General features: G+C 42.8%; 1 pseudogene; it reads right to left on the bottom strand.

Moving 5' to 3' along the window:
- Positions 1-23,235: 23,235 nt before the first annotated feature.
- On the bottom strand, positions 23,236-23,331 carry LOC113456137 (annotated as a pseudogene).
- Between the last annotated feature and the right edge of the window lie 697 nt (positions 23,332-24,028).

The raw sequence follows: 24,028 nt of genomic DNA on the forward strand, positions 1-24,028 counted from the left end.
AGGTCCCAAAGCTACAGAGGAGCCCTGTCTCAAAAAACCAGAAAAAAAAAAAATTAAGTGCCAATTTTCATAATATTGGGCAGTATGGTGAAAGTAACTTGGAAGATTTTTGTTGTTGATGTTGTTGCTGTTTGTTTGTTTTTTCTTAAGACAGAATCTCTATATTGCTCTGGTTGTAACGGAACTCACAGAGGTCTGCCTACCTTTGCTTCCTGGGTGCTGAGGTTAAAAGAGTATACCAGCCCAATTTAAAAGATTATTAATGGTCATTTAAAGTTGAACTCTGTTTACTGTTGAGTTCTTACTCCTTCTTTTTCTTTTTTCTTTTCTTTTTTTAGTTTCTCTGTGTAGCCCTGACTTTCCTGGAACTCACTCTGTACCCAGGCTGGTCTCAAATTCACAAAGGTCTGCCTGCCTCTGCCTCCTGAGTGCTGAAATTAAAGGCGTGTACCATCATGTTTTTTGTTTTGTTGATTTTTTTGTTTTTGTTTTTGTTTTTGCAGGGGGGGGGGTGTTGGTTTTGGTTTTCCAGACAAGGTTTCTTTACGTATCTCAGGCTGTCTTGCTAGTTATTGTTTTAAAAAAACAAAAAAATTGAATCTGAGGGTATAACTCAGTTGCAGAATGCTTGCCTAGCACACACAAGACTCTGAGTTCAATCTCCAGGTTGTAAATAAATAGGAAAGGGCTGAGGCTACAGATCAGTGGCAGAGCCCTTGTCTAGTACACACGAGGCCTGTATAGAGTCTAATAAATACTACAAAAAATAACTATATTTGATCTATCACTGACCTCCAAAGGTTCACATGCTGCGGGCTGAGTGCTTCGTATTTAGTGTACTGAAAGGTGAAGAAATCTCTCAAATTTGTAGCCTGGAGGAAGTAATGAGGTCACTGTAGGCTTGACTTTAGAAGGGATTAATGCCATCCTGGGGGAACTGGTTAGACCTTGTGCAGGGAGTGGGGTGGGGATGGAATAGTTACAAAAGGTGGGTTACTGTAAAGAACCCCCACCCCCACTCTGCCAACACCTCTACTTGTTCCTCTGAAGGCGCTGTCCCAGCTCTCAATCACACTCTGTGAAGAGGCATGCAGTGTGCAAGGTCTGTGATGATTAATCTGGATTGTCAGCTTGACGCCATTTAGAATCAGCAGCCAAACACGGCTGTGGGCATGTCTGTGAAAGACTATCTAGAGGACGTTAGCTGAGAAATGAGGGTGATGGTATTCCAGGGGCTGGAATCCTGGACTGAATGAAAACGGAGAAAGTGAGCTGAGCACAGGTTGCTTCCCTCTCTCTCTCCCTCCCCTCTCACCCCCCCACCCCCAACTGTAGAAGCCACGTGACCAGATGTCTTCTGATCCTGCTGCCACACCTTGTCACAGTGGCCTGTGTCCTCTAGAACCATAAGCAAAATAACCCCTTCCTCCTGTAGCTTTTGTTAGGTATTTAGTTGTAGTGACCACACAAATGACTAAGAAATCCCCACCAGATCTGGCTACTCAAGCTTGGACGTTTTAGCCTTAAAAGCTATGAACTCAAATAAATCTCTTACGCTTTTAAAGTTCTAGACATGGGTATTTTGTGTGCCCAACAAAAATGACAAAGTCAGGAAACATAAAGGGCTTTGTTTTTTGTTTTTTTGTTTTTTGGGGTTTGTGTGTGTGTGTGTGTGTGTGTGTGTGTGTGTGTGTGCGCGCGCGCGCGCATGAGTTTGATTCCTGTGGAGGCTGGATGAAGATGTCAGATCCCCTGGAGCTGGAGTTACAGGTGATTGTGAGCTGCCCACTGTGAGTGCTAGGAACTTAACGAGGGTCCCCTGCAAGAGCAGCAAGTGCTCTTAACTGTTGAGCCATCCCTCTAGCTCCCAGGAAAAAGCCTCTAAAGGCCTCCATAGGATATTGTAGGCTTCCTATAGTTCACAAATCACAAGGATGTACCTTTAACAGTTCCACCAACCCATGATAACTCCGGGATATGGGTGAGATGAAACGACGAGAATCATAAATTTTAAGACATTTCAGATTAGCATGCAACCTGCAAATTTAACAACGTGTCAATGGTTTTATAATCATAAAGTCCTATACTATGGTGTATGACCAGCCATGTTAGCCAGTGGATTTAAACCCCCTTTAATTACAAAAAGATGTGTACTATTTAAAAAATGAAGCTGGGTGGTGGTAGCACATACCTTTGATCACAGCACTTGAGAGACAGAGGCAGGCAGATCTCTGAGTTCGAAGCCAGCCTGGTCTACAGAGCAAGTTCCAGGACAGCCAGGGCTGTCACACAGAGAAACCTTGTCTCAAAAAGCCAAAATAGGGGCTGGAGAGATGGCTAATAGGTTAAAAGCGCTGGCTGCTCTTCTAGAGGACTTGGGTTCAATTACCAGCACCCACATGGCAGCTCACAAGTGTCTGTAACTCCAGTTCCAGGGGACTTCACCCCCTCACACTAATACCCATAAAATAAAATTAAATAAAATATATATATAAAAAAACAAACCAGGGGCTGGAGAAATGGCTCTGTGGTTAAGAATACTGGTTGTTCTTCCAGAGGACCTGAGTTCAATTCCCAGCACCCACATGGCAGCTCACAACTGTCTGTTGTAGCTCCAGTTCCAGATCTGCCATCACCATACAGACATGCATGCAGGCAAAACACAATTCTTATAGAATAAAGATAAATAGTTTTTTTTTAAAAAAAAAAATAAGTAAATAAATAAATAAAAACATTCTTTTTTTTTCTTTTTCTTTTTCTTTTTTTTTTTTGTAAAGCATTCTTTTAAAGCTAGGAAAGACAATTGTTAACAAATAAGACCAAGGGTTAACTTAGAAACTTTTAGGGGGAGCTGGGCAAAGAAGTGAAAATGCTACCAGGAAAGAGGCAATATGATTAATAAAGAACCTGATGGGAAAGATCAACACAAATCCAAGTACCAGTTCTTTGTGAGCAAAGAAAAAAAAGAAAACAAAACTAGTGATATCATCCCACAGTGACATGTGACAAAGTGGGGAGCCTGGACCAAGGTGACCCCTTCCTTGATGGCCTGACTTTACATCCCTGGAACCTACGTCGAAACCAGATTGACAGTGCATGCTATAATTCCAGAAATGCCGTGGCAAGCTCAGAGGTGGAGACAGAATCCCACAGACGCTCTTGGGCCAGCTATTGTGGAGTATGCCACGCAGCAGCATGCAGTCAGTAAGACACCCTCAAAACACTGTGGGAGCTGAAGACTGACGCTTGAGGGGTTCCTCTGATCTCCCCAAGTATGCTGTAGCATGGCTACATTCTTACACAAATACATCACACAAACACAAACACAAAAATACATAATTGCATTTAAAAAAATAAAAAGAGGAACTCAGGGGTTGGGCATGGTAGTAGACACCTTTAATCCCAGCACTTAAGAAGCAGGGTAGATGGATCTCTGTGAATCCGAGGCTATTCTAGTATATATAGCAAGTTCTAGCTCAGCCAGGCCTACATAGATGACCCTGTTTCAAAAAATAAAAACAAATAAACAAACAAAGAGATGTCTCAGTGCACCTTATGCTTTTTCAGAGGACCAGAGTTCAGTTCCCAGCACCCATACAGCAAAACCCACAACCATACTAACTCTAGCTTCAGGGGACCCTTTGTCTTCAAGGACACCCACACTCATGAACACAAAACAAACAACCAAAAAATAAAATCTTTAAAAATGAGAAACTTGAGTGTGGGGTGTGTGTGTGTGTAAAACATAAAGGCTGCACAATCTTTATGGAAAGCACAATGTTGCAAAATGTTTCCTAAGGTGTGACAATTTATTTTCTGACTCCTATACTTAGGAAATAATCTTAAATCAGGAACAAATACAGTATGCTGAAAGATATTTATCAGAATTTTACTTCTGGTTTGAAACAACCCTAGTATTAGACAATTAGAGAAAATAAGAACACTTTTATATGTTTAGTTGATGGGGTATGAAGTAGCAAATAGGAACCAACCAGGGCAAACCCCATAAACATGCCTACAAGGCATATACTGTATGAAACAAGAGATGAAAGGTTGGAAGCATGCAAATAGTATTATGTTTTCCTCAGGACCACACACGTGCATAAATATAGTATGTGGTGAAAGTATTAAAGATGCGTGCCTGAATAGTCACCAACTTCCAGAGAGTGGCTAAGTATGTTTGAAGGACAGAACTGCAAGTGAGGAGGATTGCACAAAGGTAAGACTTGTATTGGTAATGCCCCTCCCCCGACGTCTCTGTCTCTGTCTCTCCCTGAATCTAGGACCCTATGTACAGTAAGCATACACTCTACCACGGAGCTACACCTCTAGACTCATAAAATGTCATTTCATATTATTGTTTGCCACTTTTGTGTATCTTAAATATTTTGTGACAAATATAGAGTATTAAGTGCTTGAGCAAAAGGATTTTTGAATGTTTTCACAATAAAGAAATGATTAGGCCAGGTGGTGATGACACACACCTGTGATCCCAGGACTTAGGAGGCAGAGGCAGGCAGATTTCTGAGTTCAAGGCCAGCCTGGTCTACAGAGTGAGTGAGTTCCAGAACAGCAAAGACTACACAGAGAAACCCTGTCTCAAAAAAACCAAAAAGTTACAATAAATAAATGAGTAAATAAATAAAACGATGCATGTTTGAGGAAGGAGGTTATTTCCCGATTTGAACATTATACAATGTGTACATGTATCCAAGTATCCCGTGACACACTACAAACAATTAAATTTTATGCTGTTATGAGTTGGTTTAAAAAAACTAAATAATAGAGGACTGGAGAGAAGGCTCAGCAGTCATGAGCGCATACTGCTCCAGCAGAGGACCTGAGTTCACATCCTAGCATCTACACAGGGCAGCTAACAAGAGAACAGTCAATCCTTTCTGTCCTCTGTGGATGCCCGAACACTTGCATGCACACACAAAGACACAGACATACAACACACACACAAATTTTAAAAATAATTTTTGGAATTTTGGGCTATGTAGCTGAGTGACAGAATGCTCTTGCCTAGTCTGTACAGGACCAGGGTTTGATTTTTTTTATTAAAGATTTATTTATTTATTATGTATACAACATTCCTTCCATGTATGTTTACATGCCAGAAGAGGGCACCAGATCTTATTATAGATGCCCCCAGGGTCTGATTTTTTTTTTTTTTTTTGGTTTTTCGAGACAGAGTTTCTCTGTGGTTTTGGAGCCTGTCCTGGAACTAGCTCTGTAGACCAGGCTGGTCTCGAACTCACAGAGATCCACCTGCCTCTGCCTCCCAAGTGCTGGGATTACCAGGGTCTGATTTTTAAAAAATTAAATTAAAAAATGATGTAGCTGGGCTGCAGTGATGGCTCAGAGGTTAAGAGCACTGACTGCTCTTCTAGAGGTCCTGAGTTCAATTCCCAGCACCCACATGGTGGTTGACAACAACCTATAATGAGATCTGGCGCCCTCTTCAGGTGTGCAGACATACATGCAGGCAGAACACTGTATACATAATAAATAATTTTTTTAAAAAAAGTGATGTAACTATCAAGTAGTTCCACAGAAAGGCCAATGCACTAACATGGAAAATATTCATATTATGACACTCATTGTTAAACAAATCACATATCCAAAATAAATGCAACTTTGTGAATCTACCAAAATCCTTGCAAAGAAATTATCCCAAAAGAGCCTGGAGCTATGACTCACTGGTTAAGAGCAGTGACTGCTCATCCGGAAGATCTAGGTACAGTTCCTCGCACCCAGATGGTGGCTCACAGCCATCCTTAACTGCAGTCACAGGGAATCTGACAGACACATAAGCAGGCATTCAAACTACTGCATTAATCTGTGCTCTTAATCACTTAGCCGTCACTCCGCAGAGCTGGGACGACATCTCTGGGTCACCATACCCAGCGACAACAGCTTAAAAAGGTGACCAGGAGCATCATCTCTATACTTGAAGGATACACAGTATTTTATTAGGCTCCGGCAACACCAAATCTATGTGTGGGGAAATGAATAAAACTAAAATTTGGGAATTTAGTGTCTTCATGATGCATGACACCAGTGAAAAACTTCAGGCTTTTAAGCAGTTGTGAGGGGCACTCCTTTCATGAATATATTCTGAATTTCTTCTAAGCATGGCAGAAGCCAGTACTGACTGATGTCCACTGACCAGCCTCTCCTGGATGCTAGTGAGTGAATTTTTCTGAACACTTTGGATCCTCTCTAGCCTCTGGACCAACAGTAACACCATCTGAAATTTATTAGAAGTGCAAATGTCTAAGTCTTACTTAGCCTAGATGTTTTGAATCACAGTCTACATTTTTGTTTTGTTTTTCGAGGCAGGGTTTCTCTGTCTAACAGTCCTGGCTGTTTTAGAGCTGGCTTTGTAGACCAGGTTGGCCTCACACTCACAAAGATCTGCCTGCCTCTGCCTTCAGATTGCTGGGATTAAAGGCATACGCCACCACCTCCTGGCTCACAGACTACATTTTAAATAGGGTTCCCATATGATGATGCTATTCAAACTAACACTTGGAGAGTAAGTATTTGCTTAGCACACACAAAAGCCCTGGGTTTGAACCAGATATCACAAAAGGAATGATAGTAAGGTTGAAGTAACGACAGGTGCCTGTACTCCCAGTATTTGGGAAGTGGAGGTACATTGTGGAATACTGCTTTAATTATACAGAGATATGTTACATTTGTGAAGTATTACTTTAACTATTGAAAGTTATGTTTCATTTGCTTATGTTACATTTGTTTAATTATGAAAAGGTGGTTGCTGTTTCACCTTGCCTGCCTAAGACACCTGATTGGTTTAATAAAAAGCTGAACATCCAATAGCTAGGCAGTAGGGGGGATAGGCAGGGCTTGTGGGCAGAGAGAATAACTAGGAGGAGAAATCTAGGCTCAAGGGAAGAGAACAAGAAGAGAGAACAAGGGAGGAAGAAAGGGAGACACCTGGGATTAGAAGCCAGGCAGCCGCCAGTAAATCAGACTCAGAATAGGACACATAGAATGAGAGAAAGGTAAAAAGCCCCAAGGCAAAATTTAGATTAAGAGAAACAGTTTAAACTAAGTGATTAGAGCTGGCAAGAAACAAGTATAAGATATAAGATAAAGCCCAGCATTCTTAACTAATAATAAGTCTCCATGTCATGATTTGGGAGCTGGTTTGTGGCCTGAAAGAAAGCCTGCTACAGAGGGGTAGTGGGGGAGGTCAGGAGTGGAAGTTCATCCTTAACCACACAGCACAGGCCAGCACAGGTTACATAAGACTTTGTCTTAAAACAAAACCCCAGAAAAGGAGGAAAGAGAGGAAAGATGAAAAGAAAGGAAAGGAAAAAAATTGTATTTGCTGCATTAAGAAAGTTTACAGAGCTGGGTGATGGTGGCACATGCCTTTAATCCCAGCACATAGAATGCAGAGGCAGGAGGATTTCTATGAGGAGTTTGAGGCCAACCTCATAGAAGTGCCAGGACTGCCAGGACTACACAGAGAAACCCTAGCTCGAACAAAACCAGTTTACAGAGGTGGTACCCAATTATAATTCAACGTTCTGGAGGCTGAGGCAAAAAGATTATAACTCCTAGGCTTGTATAGGTTCCATAGATAGACACCCTCCAACCACAACAAAACAAGCAGGGCCAGCAACACAAATGGAAAGGGCCTGCAAAGATGCCTGCTGCGCCATCTTGATGGTCTAAGTGAGAGCCCAGAACCCATGTGAAGATGGAGAGAACTGACTCCACAGGTCATCATTTGACCTGTACGTGTGCAGCGTGGCATGTGCACCATCTACCCTCACCACCACGCAAAACACACCCCACCACCACCACCATAACAAAGTTTACAAAGCAAGCACTGAAACACACACACACACCACACACACATACACACACTAAATTGATAGATAGATAGATAGATAGATAGATAGATAGATAGATAGATAGATAGATAGATAGATAGATGATAGACAGACAGACAGACAGACAGACAGATATGAAAAACCCTGAGCACCTTCGGACTTTAACACAGAAGTCCTGTCTATAGCTTTTCCTATGACGATTGCCTTAATGGAATCCTGGACGCCTTGGAGACCATTCTAGAAAGTATGACGTCACTCATCAGAAGACATGTACACATGACCTCGAACATTGCATTTTCTGTAAGTTTGAGAGGGATTCATAGTCTGACTACCAACAAGAGACTTATTTTCGTCACTTTTGAATTTAGACATATTGTTTACGGTTGGATTTTGTGACTAGGCTGTGAACACAAATTGTTGAAGATGTTTGGAATTAATGTTCCTTCCTGGGTAAAAAAAAAAAAATAAGTAAAAAATTTAATTGTGCTGTATTAGAATTTGAAAATAAAGACTTTTGCTTAGTTCTCATGTTTTCTGAGTGTTATTTTAATTTGTGATCAAGAAACATACAACTAAGAGCAAGTTTGTTTTCTACAACCACTGGGGTAAAGTAAATAACAAAAGCTGTTAAGGAGAAAAGGTCTCACTTAAATTTAAATGCAGGCAGGATCTGGCTCTTTTGCTTAGGAGTGAAAAGCTTTAACAACTTAAAATCAAACCCTGGGTCTCTGTAGTCTTTGACTAGTGGTGAGAGGCCTGCTCTCTTTTTCTTGATGTTTCTTTCTTTTATTTCACAACACCGTGATCAAACTCAAGGTCGAGGCAAGAGCTCTACACAGTCTGCTCCCAGCCCTGCCTCCTGCTGCTAATAATCAGAGGGGCGTGGTCCTCGGGAGCAGAGGGCTTACTTCTCTTACTGGTGCTGTGCCTATTTCCTCCCTGCCTTCAGAATCGTGCATCCATGACCCTGGTACAGCTCCACCGTCTTTTTAGTCGACACACACGCTTTATTGCCATATGTGATGGAAAAACCCATCCAATTTTTTTCATCATTTGCATCAGTGATATCTATTTCTAAGGATTATTCAAGGATTACCCATAAATATTCAAAGCCCTGTTCCCGTGGATCTTAATCTCAGCTATATTTGGCTTAGGGTTTTGTTTTCTAAAAAAAAATTTCCATTTCATTTCTCCCTTTCACCCTCATTAACATTTGGTCAGCCCCTATATTTGCAATTCCTTGTGGCTCAGATAGAGGTGTATGCAAAGACAAGGCCGGGCAAGCTGTGGGGCTTTATATAAAAACAGAGAGTTACTCAAAATAGAGATACTTTGCCCTGCATTGAGTTTCAGAAACTAAAATTTAAATAAACTTGAAAAAGAGTATCTCTGTACTTCATTTATGAAAATTCTTAGAAAGTGTTTTCTTTTTATTATAATTAAAAAAATTTTTTTGGATGATCCCTTTTTCTTTTTTTCTTTTCTTTCTTTCTTTCTTTTTTTTTTTTTTTTTTTTGAGACAGGATTTCTCTGACTGTCCAGGAACTCGCTTTGTAGACCAGGCTGGTCTTGAACTCCCACAAATCCTCCTGCCTCTGCTTCCCGTTCCTTCTTATTTTTTAAGTGCATTGGTATTTTGCTTGCATCTTTGTCTGTGTGGAGATGTCAGATCCCCTGGAACTATGAGCTGCCATGTGAGTGTTGGGAACTGAACCAGGGTCCTCCAAGAGCAGTCAGTGCTCGCAACCCCTAGCCACATCTCCAGCCCCAGAAAGTGTTTTCTTTACTGGTCTCTGGTGACCACCACTATAAAGCTAGTCAGGCATATCTTCTCAGCTCCCCCTACAAAAGTTTGTTGTTGTTGTTTTTTTTTTTTTCCATCTTCTTATTTCCCCCCAGTTTGCTCCTCAGTACTGCCTTTCTACTTTTGTTTGGAAACAATCAAGCCACGGGATCAAATCTGGCAACTGTCTTTCCATTCTATCACAACCATTTCCGCCTGTTATTTCCCCATCATTGTTCAGCTAGAGCTGAAGCCAAATCAGACACAGAGAGGTAGCTGACCACTGTTTTAGGTTTCTTTTTAAAGATTTACTTATTCATGTTTTTTATGTGTCTGAGTGCTCTGTCTTCTTGCCCACCAGAAGGGGGAATCTGGTTCCATTGCAGATGGTTGTGAGTCATCCTATAACCTGGGAACTGAACTCGGGACCTCTGGAAAAACCGTCAAATGCTCTTAACCGCTGAGCCATCTCTCCAGCCCCATTTGTCTAGTTTTTAAAAATAATTTTTATTTCATTTATTGGTAGTGTGTGTTCCTGCAGGCACACACATGCCCTAGTATGCATGTGGAGGTCATAGGACAACTTTCAGGAGTTGGTTCTCTTCTTTCACCCTGGGTTCTGTGTTACTGGACCCAGGTTGTCAGGCTTGTGCAACAAACATGTTTACCAGGTGAGCCATCTCACCACCAGCTCTTACTTTATTTCATTACTTGTTTTTTTAAAGACTTATTTATTTATTATGCATGCAGAGTTCTGTCTGTGTGTATGCCTGCCTGCCAGAAGAGGGCACCAGATCTCATTATGAATGGTTGTGAGCCACCAAGTGGTCGCTGGGAACTGAACTCAGGACTTCTGGAAGAACAGTCAGTGCTCTTAACCTCTGAGCTATCTCTCCAGCTCCTATTTCATTATTTCGTTATTTATTTGTTTTTGTTTGTTTGTTTGTTTTTTGAGACAGGGTTTCTCTGGGTAGCATTAGCTTTCCTAGAATTTGCTCTGTAGATCAGGCTGACCTGAAGCTCATAGAGATGATGGCTCCTCCTGCCTCTGCTTCCCGAGTGCTAGAATTAAAGGCATGTACCACCACCATCAGACTTCATTTACTTATTTTTAAGTTTGAATGATTTGTTTCATGTGTATGAGTGTCTTATCCACACGTATGTCTGTTTCACCATGTTGGTACCTGGTGCCCTCAGAGGTCAGAAGATAGAGTAGGATCCCCTGGAAATGAAATTACAGACAGTTGTAACTGCCATGTGGGTCTAGAGAGCCAAACCTGGGTCCTTTGTCCTCTGGAAGAGCAGCCAGTGCTTTTAACTGCTGAGCCATCTCCCACTTTCCAGCCTTCACTCCTGTAAAAACAAGTTTTAAGTTAGTTAATATGTAGCTGGACTTTGGGCTTATGACTTATGGCTAAAAGTGACCTCCAAGGAACAACCAGCACCCAGGTACTCTAGTTTTCTGCCTCTCTCTCTCTCTCTCTCTCTCTCTCTCTCTCTCTCTCTCTCTCTCACTCACACACACACACACACACACACACACACACACACACACACACACCAAAAAAAGAAAAAAGAAAAGGCAGAAACATGGGCTGGGCCTCTGAAATGTTCCTTAAGAACTACTGCCAAGGTTGAAAGGAGAGAAAAGAGAATCACAAGCTGCTCATTTGTGTTTCTAGCTGTCAGTGAGGGATACAGAGAGGACCCCACGTAACCTTGGCAAGTGAACAGGCCCCGGACAAAACTGACACAAGCTGATCCGGCCTTGGGAAGAAATGCTGCCCTCAGAGATGCAATCTTCGTAACTCATCATCCCGTCTAACCAGACTCACTGCAGACACATATTTTCCCATGCTCGTGATCACTATTTAGGGAACAATGGTTCACAGAGTTTGTTCTTGGAGCTCCCTTTAAATGGAGAGATAGAGGCTATCTGTCTAATTAGGAAAGAAAATGAGTTGTGTGCTGAAGTTGCTACATAAAATCTGCACCTCTATCAGTGAAACTGCAGGAGGAAGAAACTCCCTTGGATTCTGCTATCAGTTGGCCGTGGTTGGCCGAAGCGGCACAAAGTGGCAGCACAGATAAGGGGAAGGTAGTGTGGAAGGTATGACGCAGGGTTTCTCATTATTTGCTTATAAAAATTAAACAGGCCACTTGTTGGCCTTGTGGCTAAATCATGTGCAAAGGGAACAAGGGAAGCATTGTGCCTCTGCCGGTCAGTTGTGGAGGAACACATATGCCTTTTTGGTTGTTCCATAACCTATTTGTTTTGGTGTTGCTGTGAAGGTGTTTGGATGTGTGCCTGAAGTCACGAGCAGCTGACTCCAAGGAAAGGGGAGTGTTCTCAGTCATCGCTCACCTAACGAGCTGAAAGGCCTTCAGAGGGCCTGGGAGTGTAGTACGGTAACAGAACACTGGCCTGAGTACCCATAGTCTGTCACAACTCCAGCCAGCCAACCAAGCAGCCAACCAACCACCAGAAACGGACAAACCCTGAACAGCAGAATTAAGTCATGGGGCGGGGCGTGGGGAGGTGGGGGGGGGTGGGAGGTAGTGGGGGGAGGCAGGGATACTCCCTGAGGAAGAGCTCCTTCAGGCTCTGACAGAGTGCATCACCTGCCACACCTCTATTCTGTAGCCTGGTACTTCAGATTTATTGCTCCACCCTCATCCCAAAAGTCCCTCCAGATGGCTCCATCTAGTTCAGTTCCTCCAGCGGAGCACTGATTCATGTGATAATGCTTTTCCAAGCTGGGTGGTGATGGTGCACTCCTTTAATCCCAGCACTCGGGAGGCAGAGGCAGGTGGATCTCTGTGAGTTTGAGGCCAGCCTGGTCTACGAGAGCTAGTTCCAGGACAGGCTGCAAAGCTACAGAGAAACCCTGTCTGAAAAAAAAAAGAAAAAGAGGAAAGAATAAGAAAAAAAAAAGCAATATGCCTTTTCAATTTGCCCTTTTCATCTCTTGAAAAGCATTCCAAGCCCATAGAGAAGGCAATAGATCATTATCTTTAACCACTGCATACAACTATTGTAGCATTTTATCATTTGATCACCTCCAGTTTCATCCCTCCCATTGTGGAAAATGATTCATTAAATGCTTTGTATTGGTGCTTTCCTTTTTCCAGCTGAATTGAATGATTACGTAGCTATGGGCAAAGGGAAAGCTCCCCCAGCCTTTTCCAATGATTTTCTGAAATGAGACAACAATGGAAGATTAATGGGAGAAAAAGATAAACACATCTATCAACACGCACAAGGAACAACCGCAGAAGGGCCATTACCCGATAACCAATGAGCTCTAGATAATTATATTGCCTTCTTTGTGGGAACAGGGAGATTGGGAAAGATGACTAATTTGAGGCATGGTAAATAATATTAGATGAATAAATGAACCCCATACCCAGACAGTAGTTAGTGGAGGATTGTATTTGGAAATTGAATGGGCTTAGGAGAAAGCCAATGGCTTGTGAAAAAAAAATCTATCCAGGTGTGATTCCATTCTTCTGTCTCTCTTCCTGGAGATAAGGGGTTAGTTAATGAAAACTTGGTGAAGGAAGCAAAGGTGAGTGTATGCTTTGGAAAATCTGCTTTTAGGCAGATACAGCGATGTCAAAGTAAAGTCTCTTCCAAGATTGGTTGTTCTCCAAGGACCTCTAGTTTAAACTAATTAGCTTCTTGAGTGTCATATGTCCATATTTTAGGGTGATCAACCTAGATGTCTCCTATAACATCTATATCCTCTCTCTTTCTCTCTCTCTCTCTCTCTCTCTCTCTCTCTCTTTCTTTCTTTCTTCTTTCTTTCTCTGAGACAGGGTTTTTCTGTGTAACAGCCCTGGCTGTCCTGGAACTAGCTCTGTAGACCGGGATGACCCTGAACTCACAGATATTTCTGCCTCTGCCTCATAAGTGCTGTGATTAAAGGGGTGCACCACTGCCGCCCAGCTAACACCTATATTCTTATAGCATAGTTAATGGATGTTACTATATTGCTTTCCAAGGAGGTTGAACTGGTTCATATTGCTCCCAATATACACCCAGGTACTGCTGGTCTTAACATTTTTCTCTCTAATAATTATAAAATTACATCTAATTACCTTAATTTTGATTTCTATGATGAATAAAGTTTGAACCCCTTTTAATGCGGATTTTGTTGTCTGAGGTTTCTGTGCCACTAGGTCCCACAGCCATTTATCCCCAAAGAAATCACACAGAGGTCTATATTAGTTATAAACTGATTGTCCTAGTAGCTCAGACTTCTTAACTATTACAATTTCTATTAGCCCATTATTCTTGTCTGTGTTAGCAACATGGCTCAGTACCTTATTTGGATAGGCAGTCACATCTTGCTTCTTCTGTGGTTGGGTCATGACTGCAGAGAAAAACTTTCCTCTTCTTAGAATTCTTGTTGCCCTGCCTCTACTTTCTGCCTGGCTACTGGCCAATCAGCATTTTATTAAAATACAATTGACAGGGTACAAACCATTGTCCCACAGCAGGATTTGAACATTTATATTACTTATTTTACACATTGTATAAAACACCTAAGAAATATTAGGGAGTTGGACTGTCCTTCAGTGGTAGAATATGTGTTCAGTGTACATGATGTCCCTGGCCCAATCTTTATCACCATATATGTTTTTTGTGATAAATATTACTCTTTGCTCTCTATATTGTTCACCAAAGTTCAAGTCATATATAGTCAAAATAACTATTTACAGTTATAAAGATATTCCTTCTGAGCTGGGTGGTGGTGGTGCATGTCTTTAATCCCAGCATTCAGAAGGCAGAGGTAGGAGGATCTCTGAGAGTTCGAGGCCAACCTGGTCTACACAGCAAGCTACAGGACAGGCTCCAAAAGCTACATAGAGAAGCCCTGTCTCAAAAAGCAAAACAAAATAAAAGTTCCTTTTGTGGTCAGGCATAGTGGCGCACGGCTTAAATCCCAGCACTCAGGAGGCAGAAGAGCAAAGAAGGCACTGGATCCCCTGGGACTGGCACATGGTTCTAAGGATATAGCTGTATCAAGGAGACAGGTTTAGCTAAGCTAGGTAGGAGAACTGTGTAGGGGAGCAGTCTTCAGGCTATAAATATACAGGGGGCAAATACTATGGTGGAAGTTTTCGGCATACACTATTAATATCTGCATATAGACCAGGGGGAGGGACTTGCCATTTTCCCCTGAGCCTCACCCTGGCTGGGGGAAGCTTTGACATTTTCCCAAGGTTCTGAGGCTCCAGAGTCCTAGACATGACTGGCACATCTCAACATCACACATACTCACTCAGGACTTCACACACTCAAGGCTTCCTCCACTCCACTCCCACTGTTTGTGTGAGAAGCCTGTCTTTCTGTGGAGCTCTGTCTCTCTACGTAGCCCCTGTACATCAAATATCCTGAGCAATAGCCGGGCAGTGGTGGCGCACGCCTTTAATCAATCCCAGCACAAGGGAGACAGAAGCAAGCAGATCTCTGTGAGTTCAGGGCCAGCCTGGTCTACAAGAGCTAGTTCTAGGACAGTCTCCAAAGCTACAGAGACACCTGGTCTCGAAAAAACAAACAAAACAAAACAACAAAATCAAATATCCTGAGCTATGAACTTCCACACACGTCTCCTCAATCCAGGAAATTTGCCTATTTTTCCCCCCTCACCTGAATTGCAATCTGGCTAATTCTCTAAATTTTCATTTGCTTTGGAAAAAAATGTATATAGTCTCCTATGAACTCTAATGTTATACATATTGTCTTGGTGCTAGGGATCAGGACAGGATGTGCTGAGCACATGCTGTACCACCAAGCTACACCAGCTCCCAAAAGTCTTCATTTTACCCTTGGTCAAAAGAAGAAAATTCCCTTTCTTTCCCTTTAGCTGTTAATGGAGTGTTCAAGTGTTTGGGCTGTGATAGACAAAAGTCTTGTGAATATCTTTGTGTGAGTCAAAAATAAATAATTTATTTTATTTTGTAGTCATTGGTGTTTTGCTTGCATGAATATCTGTGTAAGGGTGTCAGAAGCTCTGGAACTGGAATTACAGACAGGTGTGAGCTGCCACATGGATGCTGGGAATTAACTCAGGTCCTCTAGAAAAGCAACCAATACTCTTAACTACTGACCCATCTCTCCAGTCCCCACGTACAAGTCTTTAAGGGACTCAGACTTTGAGTTTTTGCTTACTACTTAAGAGTAGAAGGAGCCAGGCACTGGTGGGGCACGCCTTTAATCCCAGCACTTGGGAGGCAGAGGCAGGCGGATCTCTGTGAGTTCGAGACCAGCCTGGTCTACAAGAGCTAGTTCCAGGACAGGCTCCAAAACCACAGAGAAACCCTGTCTCAAAAAACCAAAAAAAATAAATAAAATAAAATAAAAGCCGGGCGATGGTGGCGCACGCCTTTAATCCCAGCAGTCGGGAGGCAGAGGCAGGCAGATCTCTGGGAGTTCGAGGCCAGCCTGGTCTACAAGAGCTAGTTCCAGGACAGGCTCCAGAGCTACAGAGAAACCCTGTCTCGAAAAACCAAAAAAAAAAAAAAAAAAAAAATAATTCAAGTACTATACTTTCTCCAGATTGCTTATAAAATTCATATAAGGTTGAAACACACAGTAGAGTTGTATTCATCTTTATGTGATTTAATTTTATAAATGGCTCTTCTCTTTGGCTTTTAATTTGAATGAATCAAAGGTAGAGTCAGGAACATCAGAGCATTGGACCAAGGCCATCTTTTGCTACATCTAGGTTGAGGCAGGGGATGGAGAAACGGCTCAGAAGAGTATCTAATGTTCTTGCAAAGAACCAGTTTGATTCCTAGCACCTGGGCCAGGAAGTTCACAATCACCTGTAACTCCAGTTCCTGGGGATCCAGTACCCACTTCTGGACTTCAGGGGTTTCTACATTCTCACATGTGTAAAAAACCTACAAGCAGATATGCACCATATACATATAATTAATATATAAAATATTTATATATATGAATATGCATATATAAATAAATATATATACACACATATGTATAGCTGGGCAGAATTGGCACATGCCTTTGATCCCGGCTGTCAAGAGGCAGAGGTAGGAGGATCTCTGTGAGTTCGAGGTCAGCCTGGTCTACAAGAGCAAGTTCCAGGACAGGCTCCAAAGCTACAGAGAAACCCTGTCTCAAAAAAACAAAACAAAACAAACAAGCAAAAGCGTGCACACATATGTTTCTTGCATGCACAAGAAGCAATGTTATTAAACAAGAGATTCTCGTACATTTGCAGAGTACTTCCTCAGGATCATTGTTACACTGGTCATGATTTCCTCGTGATTGAGCCATATTCATTACTATTCTTTTGTTTGGTTTGGTTCATTTTGAGACAGACTCTGACGTAGCCGAGGCTGGCCTTGACCTCACTATGTTCCTGTCTGTACTTGCCGAGTACTGGAAGCATAGGCATAAGCTATCACACCCAACTAAGACAAATATTTTTATAGGGTAAACCACAAAAATGAATTTTCAAATGAGATTTGATTTGCTATCGAGCGATTTCTTGCCTTCCTTACACACACAGTGTTTGCCTCAATAATGTCTGGTGTTTAGTGTCTGTGTGTGTGTTTCTGACAGCTTAATGCAGGAAGAGGCAAACTAGACAAGCACTCTACCACTGAGCTACATCCCTAGCCCTAAGCATGGCTTCTTTTTATGAATAGCCTTTTCATGCCTATGAGATTAAAAAATTCTTCCTTGTATGGATTAGCTGATGAACAAGGAAGTTTTTCTTCTGGCTGGAGATCGACACATTCATTACATTCGCAATGTTTCCTCCCAGTACAAATGTTTCTATCTTTAATGAGGTATTGCTTCTAGCTAAAGAGGCTCGACAATAAAATAGCGTCTTTCCCGCAGACGCAAGGCTTTTTAGGAGGATGAGAATGAAGTGCTCCGCTATAGCTGGCGAATCTCCATGCTGATCATTCGTGGGTGGAATCCTTTTCCTACTCTGGAGGCAGGGTCTCACTGCATATATAGCCCTCACTGGTCTCAAACTCACAGAGATCCACCTGCCTCTGCTTCTTGAGTGCTGGGGTTCGAGGCGTGTGTGCCACAGGGCCTGGCTTGTATGGATTCTTAAAGGTAGAATGGGTGGTGGAATTCGAGAAAGCATTCAGTGACCTGAAGAGGAAGACCAGCTGTAGAGCCACGCCACAGGTCTAAGTTTTGATTTTCAGAAAGACAGTGGGCAGTGAGAAAATGCATATGTAGAGAGAACACCATATGGGGGAAGGAGCGAATACTCACAGATGTTATTTCTCTCCCGTACAGTTTCCTCACGTCTAGGAGGTGCTGCTTTAGCTAAGGGGTTTTCCACATTTGTCCCATCCATCCATTTCTTTTCTGTCTGAGGTTTTTAGCCGCTGAGGGCTTTGTTTCAGTTGGACTCTCTCCAGCATTCCTCACAGGCGGAGGCTTTGGCACTGGCGGCAAGAAATCCAGCTGGCTTTTGCCTGCTGTGTGCTTGAGGAATCCCCTCGGAAACGGGGAAGTCTGTGTCGAGTGGAGCTGGGTTCTGGATGTCACAGGAAAGAATTTTAGAATGACTCAGAATAAAGGACCCTTAGGGGGTTTAGCAGTTGAGCAGAAAGGCAAGGCGCACCTGAAGGAGACAGAGGCAGTGTTAGGAGAGAAACTCAGCAAAGAGCAGTGGCTGCTGGGGAGACTGTGATCTAAGAGCTTCAAAGCTGCACTTAAGCTTAGGTATAGGGGAACTATGGACTGGTGTGTCCTTTCTTCTTATTCTCAGACTTCTGTCCTTGAAAAGGAGACTGTTTTGGAGAAGGGATTCACAGCAGAGATACAACATCAGCCGAAGGGGATTATCACCATTTATTAATATGTCACCATTTATTAATATGGATTCGCACATTAGTTCATTAGCCATTTTTTAAAAAAGATTTATCTGTTTATTAATTATGTATATAGTGTCCTGTCTGCATGCATGCCTGCACTCTAGAAGAAAACATCAGATCCCTTTACAGATGGCTGTGAGCCACATGTGGTTGCTGGGAATTGAACTCAGGACCTCTGGAAGAACAGCCTCTTAACCTCTGAGGGATCTCTCCAGCTCCCCATTAGCCATCTTAAAAAAAATGGTTTGTTTATTTTTATTTTTGGTGTACCGATTGCCATCTGTACTTGCATGTGTGTCCGTGTGAGGGTGTCAGATCCCGTGGAATTGGAATTGTAGACAGTTGTTAGTTGCCATGTGGGTGCTGGAAATTGAAACGGGGTTTTTTGGAAGTGCAACCTGTGCTCTTAACCACTGAGCCCCTTATTAGTCATCTTTAGCACTCTTGTTTCTGGCTTTTCTCTTAAGAAGTAGAGTTCTGCAGGGCATCTGGCCAGTATGGAAGATGCCTGGGTGTCAGCCAACCAGAGTAAGAGACCAGAACTAGGAAAGTTGAAGGGGCCCTTTTCCTTCTTATATCTCCATTATTTCTTAAGTATGTTTCCTACCTCAGTTTCCCTTTTCAGTTGATTCTCAGCAATCAGTGGACATCTTTCTGATGAAGGCTTTCCTTACACAGCCCCCCTTTAAATGAGATCGCTATAACGAGAACATAGTTCTGAGGATTTGTTGAGGACACCTCCAGATTCAGTTTCTCCTGCCATACTCTTAAGCAACAGAGTAGACTTCTGTGACAAAATGCTAGGACCTTCAACATGCACATGGCACAAGGAAGCAAGCAAGCAGGCAGGCAGGCAGGCAAGCAAGCAGTTCTGAGCCAGCATCCTTAAATCCAGTTCATCTCAGATGCTATCTTCCGAGATACACCTCAGATCCCACAGGGTGAGTGCCCAGTCCTGCTGCTGCCAACTTTAGCTGCCAATCACAACCCCAGGATGTTTCGCCTGCACTTCTGATGGCCTCTTCTAAGCTGGCATTCCCACACTTCCACCGTGGTTTCACTTCTTCACTAAAGCAGCTCATAGGATGTTTAGCGGCTTGTAAAGGATGCTGAAAAGGTTACTGGTAAAGTCCAGATAAGGACAGGAACAGGGCAAGGCAGGGGATGAATCACCCTTCAAGGACATGCTCCTGGCTAGCCAAATTCTGTCCTTTTGAGTTTTTATGAAGGTCTCACTATAGAGGCATAATTGATTACATATTGGTGATTGGCTTAACTTTTAGGGGAGGGGACAGAAAGCCTCAACACTGTAATTCTGCTTTGATTTTTTTTTCAGGTAACAGCCTCTATCTAAAACTATCTAAGGTTTATCATTCTCTGCACACATATACCTGCCAAGCTTGTTAGTATAAAGCAAAAGCTTCCCTCATACTGACATCTAAATTAAGGTTCAAAAGTCTTTCATATTGAATCATATCCAAAGAAGGCTTTTAGTTTGGCTTTTTTAAAAAATTGACTTCAAATTTGATTCTAGAATCAGGGAATACTTTTGTTTTCTAAAACAGAGCAAATCTTGTCCACAGAGGTGTTTCTTGAAGTAAGATGTTTGACAGGAAGTTCTTTTTCATTTCATGCACTTTCTGTTTTTTCCTTTGACTCTGCTTCGTGGGGAGAGAGGCGACTTGACTGGAAAGCTTTTACATGGCTTTGCTCTCAGCGTCTAATTTCCCTGGCCTCTTCTCATCTTTATGATTCTTCCTCCAACATCTCTGACTCTAATGAACATGGTCCAGTTTTGTGATGCGCTGTTGTGACATAAATGTGTATCTGGCTTTCGTCCCTGACTACTGTCATATTAGTCCTAAAACCCTTGGAGTGCGTGTGGGGGTGGTAAATGTCTTGTATGCCAAAGAGATAAATGAGGGACTTAGCTGCTTGGAGATGGGACTGGCCTCTCGAAGGACCTATACTGATGCAACTTTCAGGCCTACTTTCCACTTCTGAGGTAGCGAGAGGGACAAAGCTGCTCACTAAAGGGTAAATTGACCATCAATGGCCAATGACATGCTCATGTATCAACCCTGTCTATGTAATGAAACCTCCACAAAACCCCAAGGGGCTGGATCAGAGGTTCTGGATTTCTGAACGTTTGGAGGTTTCTAGATGGCAATGAGTCAAGAGTGAGTGAGTGGGTCCCAATCTTTATCCACGCCCTTTGCCTGTGCATCTATTCCGTGGTGAGCGGGTACCAATCTTTATCCACGCCCTTTGCCTGTGCATCTATTCCGTGGTGAGCGGGTACCAATCTTTATCCACGCCCTTTGCCTGTGCATCTATTCCGTGGTGAGCGGGTACCAATCTTTATCCACGCCCTTTGCCTGAGCATCTATTCTATATGCATGCTCATCAGAGCCATCTGTAATTTTCTTTATAATAAGCTGGCAAATTTTGCTGTTAACGATTTGAGATAGGGTCTCTCACTGTAGCTCTCCTGGCCTGGATCTCACAATGATCCTCCTGACTTAGCCTACTAAGGGCTAAGCTAGCATTTGTAACCCTCCTGAGTTCTGTGAACCAATTTAGTACATAGAACCCAATGATGATTTGTGGGAACCCTGACTGATGTCTGAAAAGGGGGCCTCCTAGGAACTGAGGCTTCGACCTGTGGGTTCTGACCCCATCTCCAGGTAGATTATGCCAGGACTAAATTGAAGGGTACCCATCTGGTATCTGCTGGAGATGTGCCGGGTACATGTTGGGAACACAAAAGCCTTTGGGCTGTATTGAGTATATGGATGCAAGAAAAATAGTTTGGCTATTTGTAGCTCTTACAGTGACCTTAAAAATCCTGGCTGTCTGGGCCACAAACAAAGGCAAATATCCCATAATAGCAGGGTTTTTTGTTTTGTTTTTTTTTTTTTGGCAGTCTTCTCTGTTATTGAGAAATGGTGGTTTTAGGGCTGGAGAGATAACTAGCTGCTAATGTGCTTGCTTTGCATCCTTGAGAACTTGAATTCAGTCCCAGGAGCCACACTGAGAAAGCCAATGGGGACCCTGCTGAGACAGCTCAGTACAAACTGCTTCTTCCAGAGAGGACGGGGATTCAATTCCCAGCACCCACTAGGCAGCTCAAGGTAACTCCAGTTCCAGAAGATCTGATGCTCTCTCTGTTCTGGGCATTAGGTACTCAAGTAGCATACAGACATACATGTATGCAAAATACCCATACACATTAAAGAAAAAAAGCCAATGGGCAGTCAAGGTGTTTTAGCAGATGAAGGTACTTTCCACCAAGCCTGGCAACCCGATTAGCCAGTGTCTGAGCTTAGTTGCAGGTAGCTCATTGGTGAATCGAGGCTGACTCTTGCTTGCATCGGTTAGTAGGATATGTGGATAGCTGATGTATTTTAAACCCCTGGGTCTGTGCTTATGAGCCCTGGGACACCATTTATGTCTTTGTGTGAGGGTGTAAAGCAAGTTTGCTCCCTACGGGCTCCTTTCCAGTGTCTGAGTCCATTTCTTATCTCTCATTTGAGTGGTTTTCATCTGTCTCAGTCATGGTTTTCACTTGCTTTTTTTTTTAGAAGTTTTTGTTACACTTTGTTTATTTCGTGTGCATGTGTGTGTGCGTGCACACACATAATGGTGCATGTATAGAGGCAGAGGAGAGTCTGTGGGTCATCTGGCTCCTTTCATTATGTCGGTCGCAGGGATTCAATTCAGGCCACCAAGCTCGGCAGTAAGTACCTCTACCCACTAAGCCATATCACCAACCTCTTCACTTACTTAGCAATGTGGAATTAATTTTAATGGTAGGCACAAAAATGTACCATATGAAAGTCAGACCAGAGGCTGGTGAGATAGCTTAGTGGTTAAGAGCCCTGACTGCTCTTTCAGAAGACCGGGTACAATTCCCAGCACCCACATAGCAGCTCATAACTGTCTGTAACTCCAGTTCCAGGGGATCTGATAAAGCGTGCATATATATATATATATATATATATGAGGTCAGACAAGGTGGTGCACACTTTTAATTCCAGCACTTGTGAGGCAGAAGCAGGCAGATCTCTGTGAGCTCAAGGCCCACATTGGTCTACAGAGCCACTTCCAGGCTAGGCAGGGTGAACAGAGAGGCGCTGTCTCAAACAAAAGAAAGAAAAAGAGAAAGAAAGAAAGAAAGAAAGAAAGAAAGAAAGAAAGAAAGAAGAAAAAAGTATTATGGATGGCTATGGCTTTAAACAACTTCTAGAAACAAAATGTCTGAAACAGAGATGTGAATTCAGCATGCTCTCCATCTTTGCCTGTTTTCACAGGTCCTCACTGCAATCCATGTTTCTGTGTTCCCAAACTCTCTCTCCTCTTGTATTCTAGGCTGGCCTTCCAGTTGCTATGAAACGAAGAATGGTTTGGGATTCCTGATCCTCCTGCCTCACCGCATGCCTGCTGGGTTACAGGTGTGCCCCTGGGATGGAGCGCAGCTAACTGGGCCTGCAAACAAGATACGACCAACCAAACTACACTTCCCCTCCCTAGTTTTCTCTTACACTTTTGTGTGTGGGGGTGCACACATATATATGTTAACACACGCATGTTCTTGGTCTGATCCAGTTCAGAGAATGTATTAAATTATGGTTGTTCAGTCTCTTTAATCGGCAGCAGTTTCTTGGGCTTTGCCTTTTATTATCTTAATACATTTTTCCATGTCAGATGAGTCATGTTCCCACATAATAAGGCTCCAGGGAGATCTCACATGTGGCATAAAAACCCAATCATCAAGCTTATGAGCCACAAAAGGCTCCATTAATATTTTTAAAGGAGCAAGCAGGCCAGTTCTTACAGAGATTGCCCCTCAATTTCAGGTTGCTTGTTGTTTCCTTATAATTAGATTCCAGCTGCTAATTCCAGTCTCTATGTCTCAGAAGTGGAGTTGCACAGCTCTCAGCGGATCGTCTGTAGAAGCACACACGATCTATTGTCTATCCCTAAGCATGTTAAATCAGAGGCCTTGCTGTGTTGCCCAGGCTCGTCCTAGGCTCAAACTATCCTCCTGCCTTAGCCTCCCGAGTAGCTGGAAACATCCATCCTCACTCAGCATAGCAGCCTTGATCATAGATGGAGACAGTTATTTGATAAACTTCTCACTGTGAAGTCACTCCTTTTCCCTTTATAGCTAAGAAATGTCTTTTGTGAGGTTGGGGACATAGCTCAATGTTACAGAGCTTGCCTACCAGGCTGGAGTTCTTGCTTCTGACATTAGCTTTCCAAAAGAAAAGCAAACATTTTTTTGATGCTGTGTTGATACAAAAGTGCCAACATATGACCCCATAGTGTCAGCGTCCACCGACAGTGTTTGAAAAAGGCTTTGCTTCGTTCTTTTTCTAAGAAAGGCCTTGCTGTGTAGCCTAGGTGGAATTCAAACCCAGGTCTATGCTCAGGGCCCTGCCTCCTGAGTGCTCCCAACATGCTGTGTGACCTGATGCGCGGCTAAATTTTT

Source organism: Microtus ochrogaster, chromosome 5, assembly GCF_000317375.1.
Source record: "Microtus ochrogaster isolate Prairie Vole_2 chromosome 5, MicOch1.0, whole genome shotgun sequence".
Taxonomy (NCBI): domain Eukaryota; kingdom Metazoa; phylum Chordata; class Mammalia; order Rodentia; family Cricetidae; genus Microtus; species Microtus ochrogaster.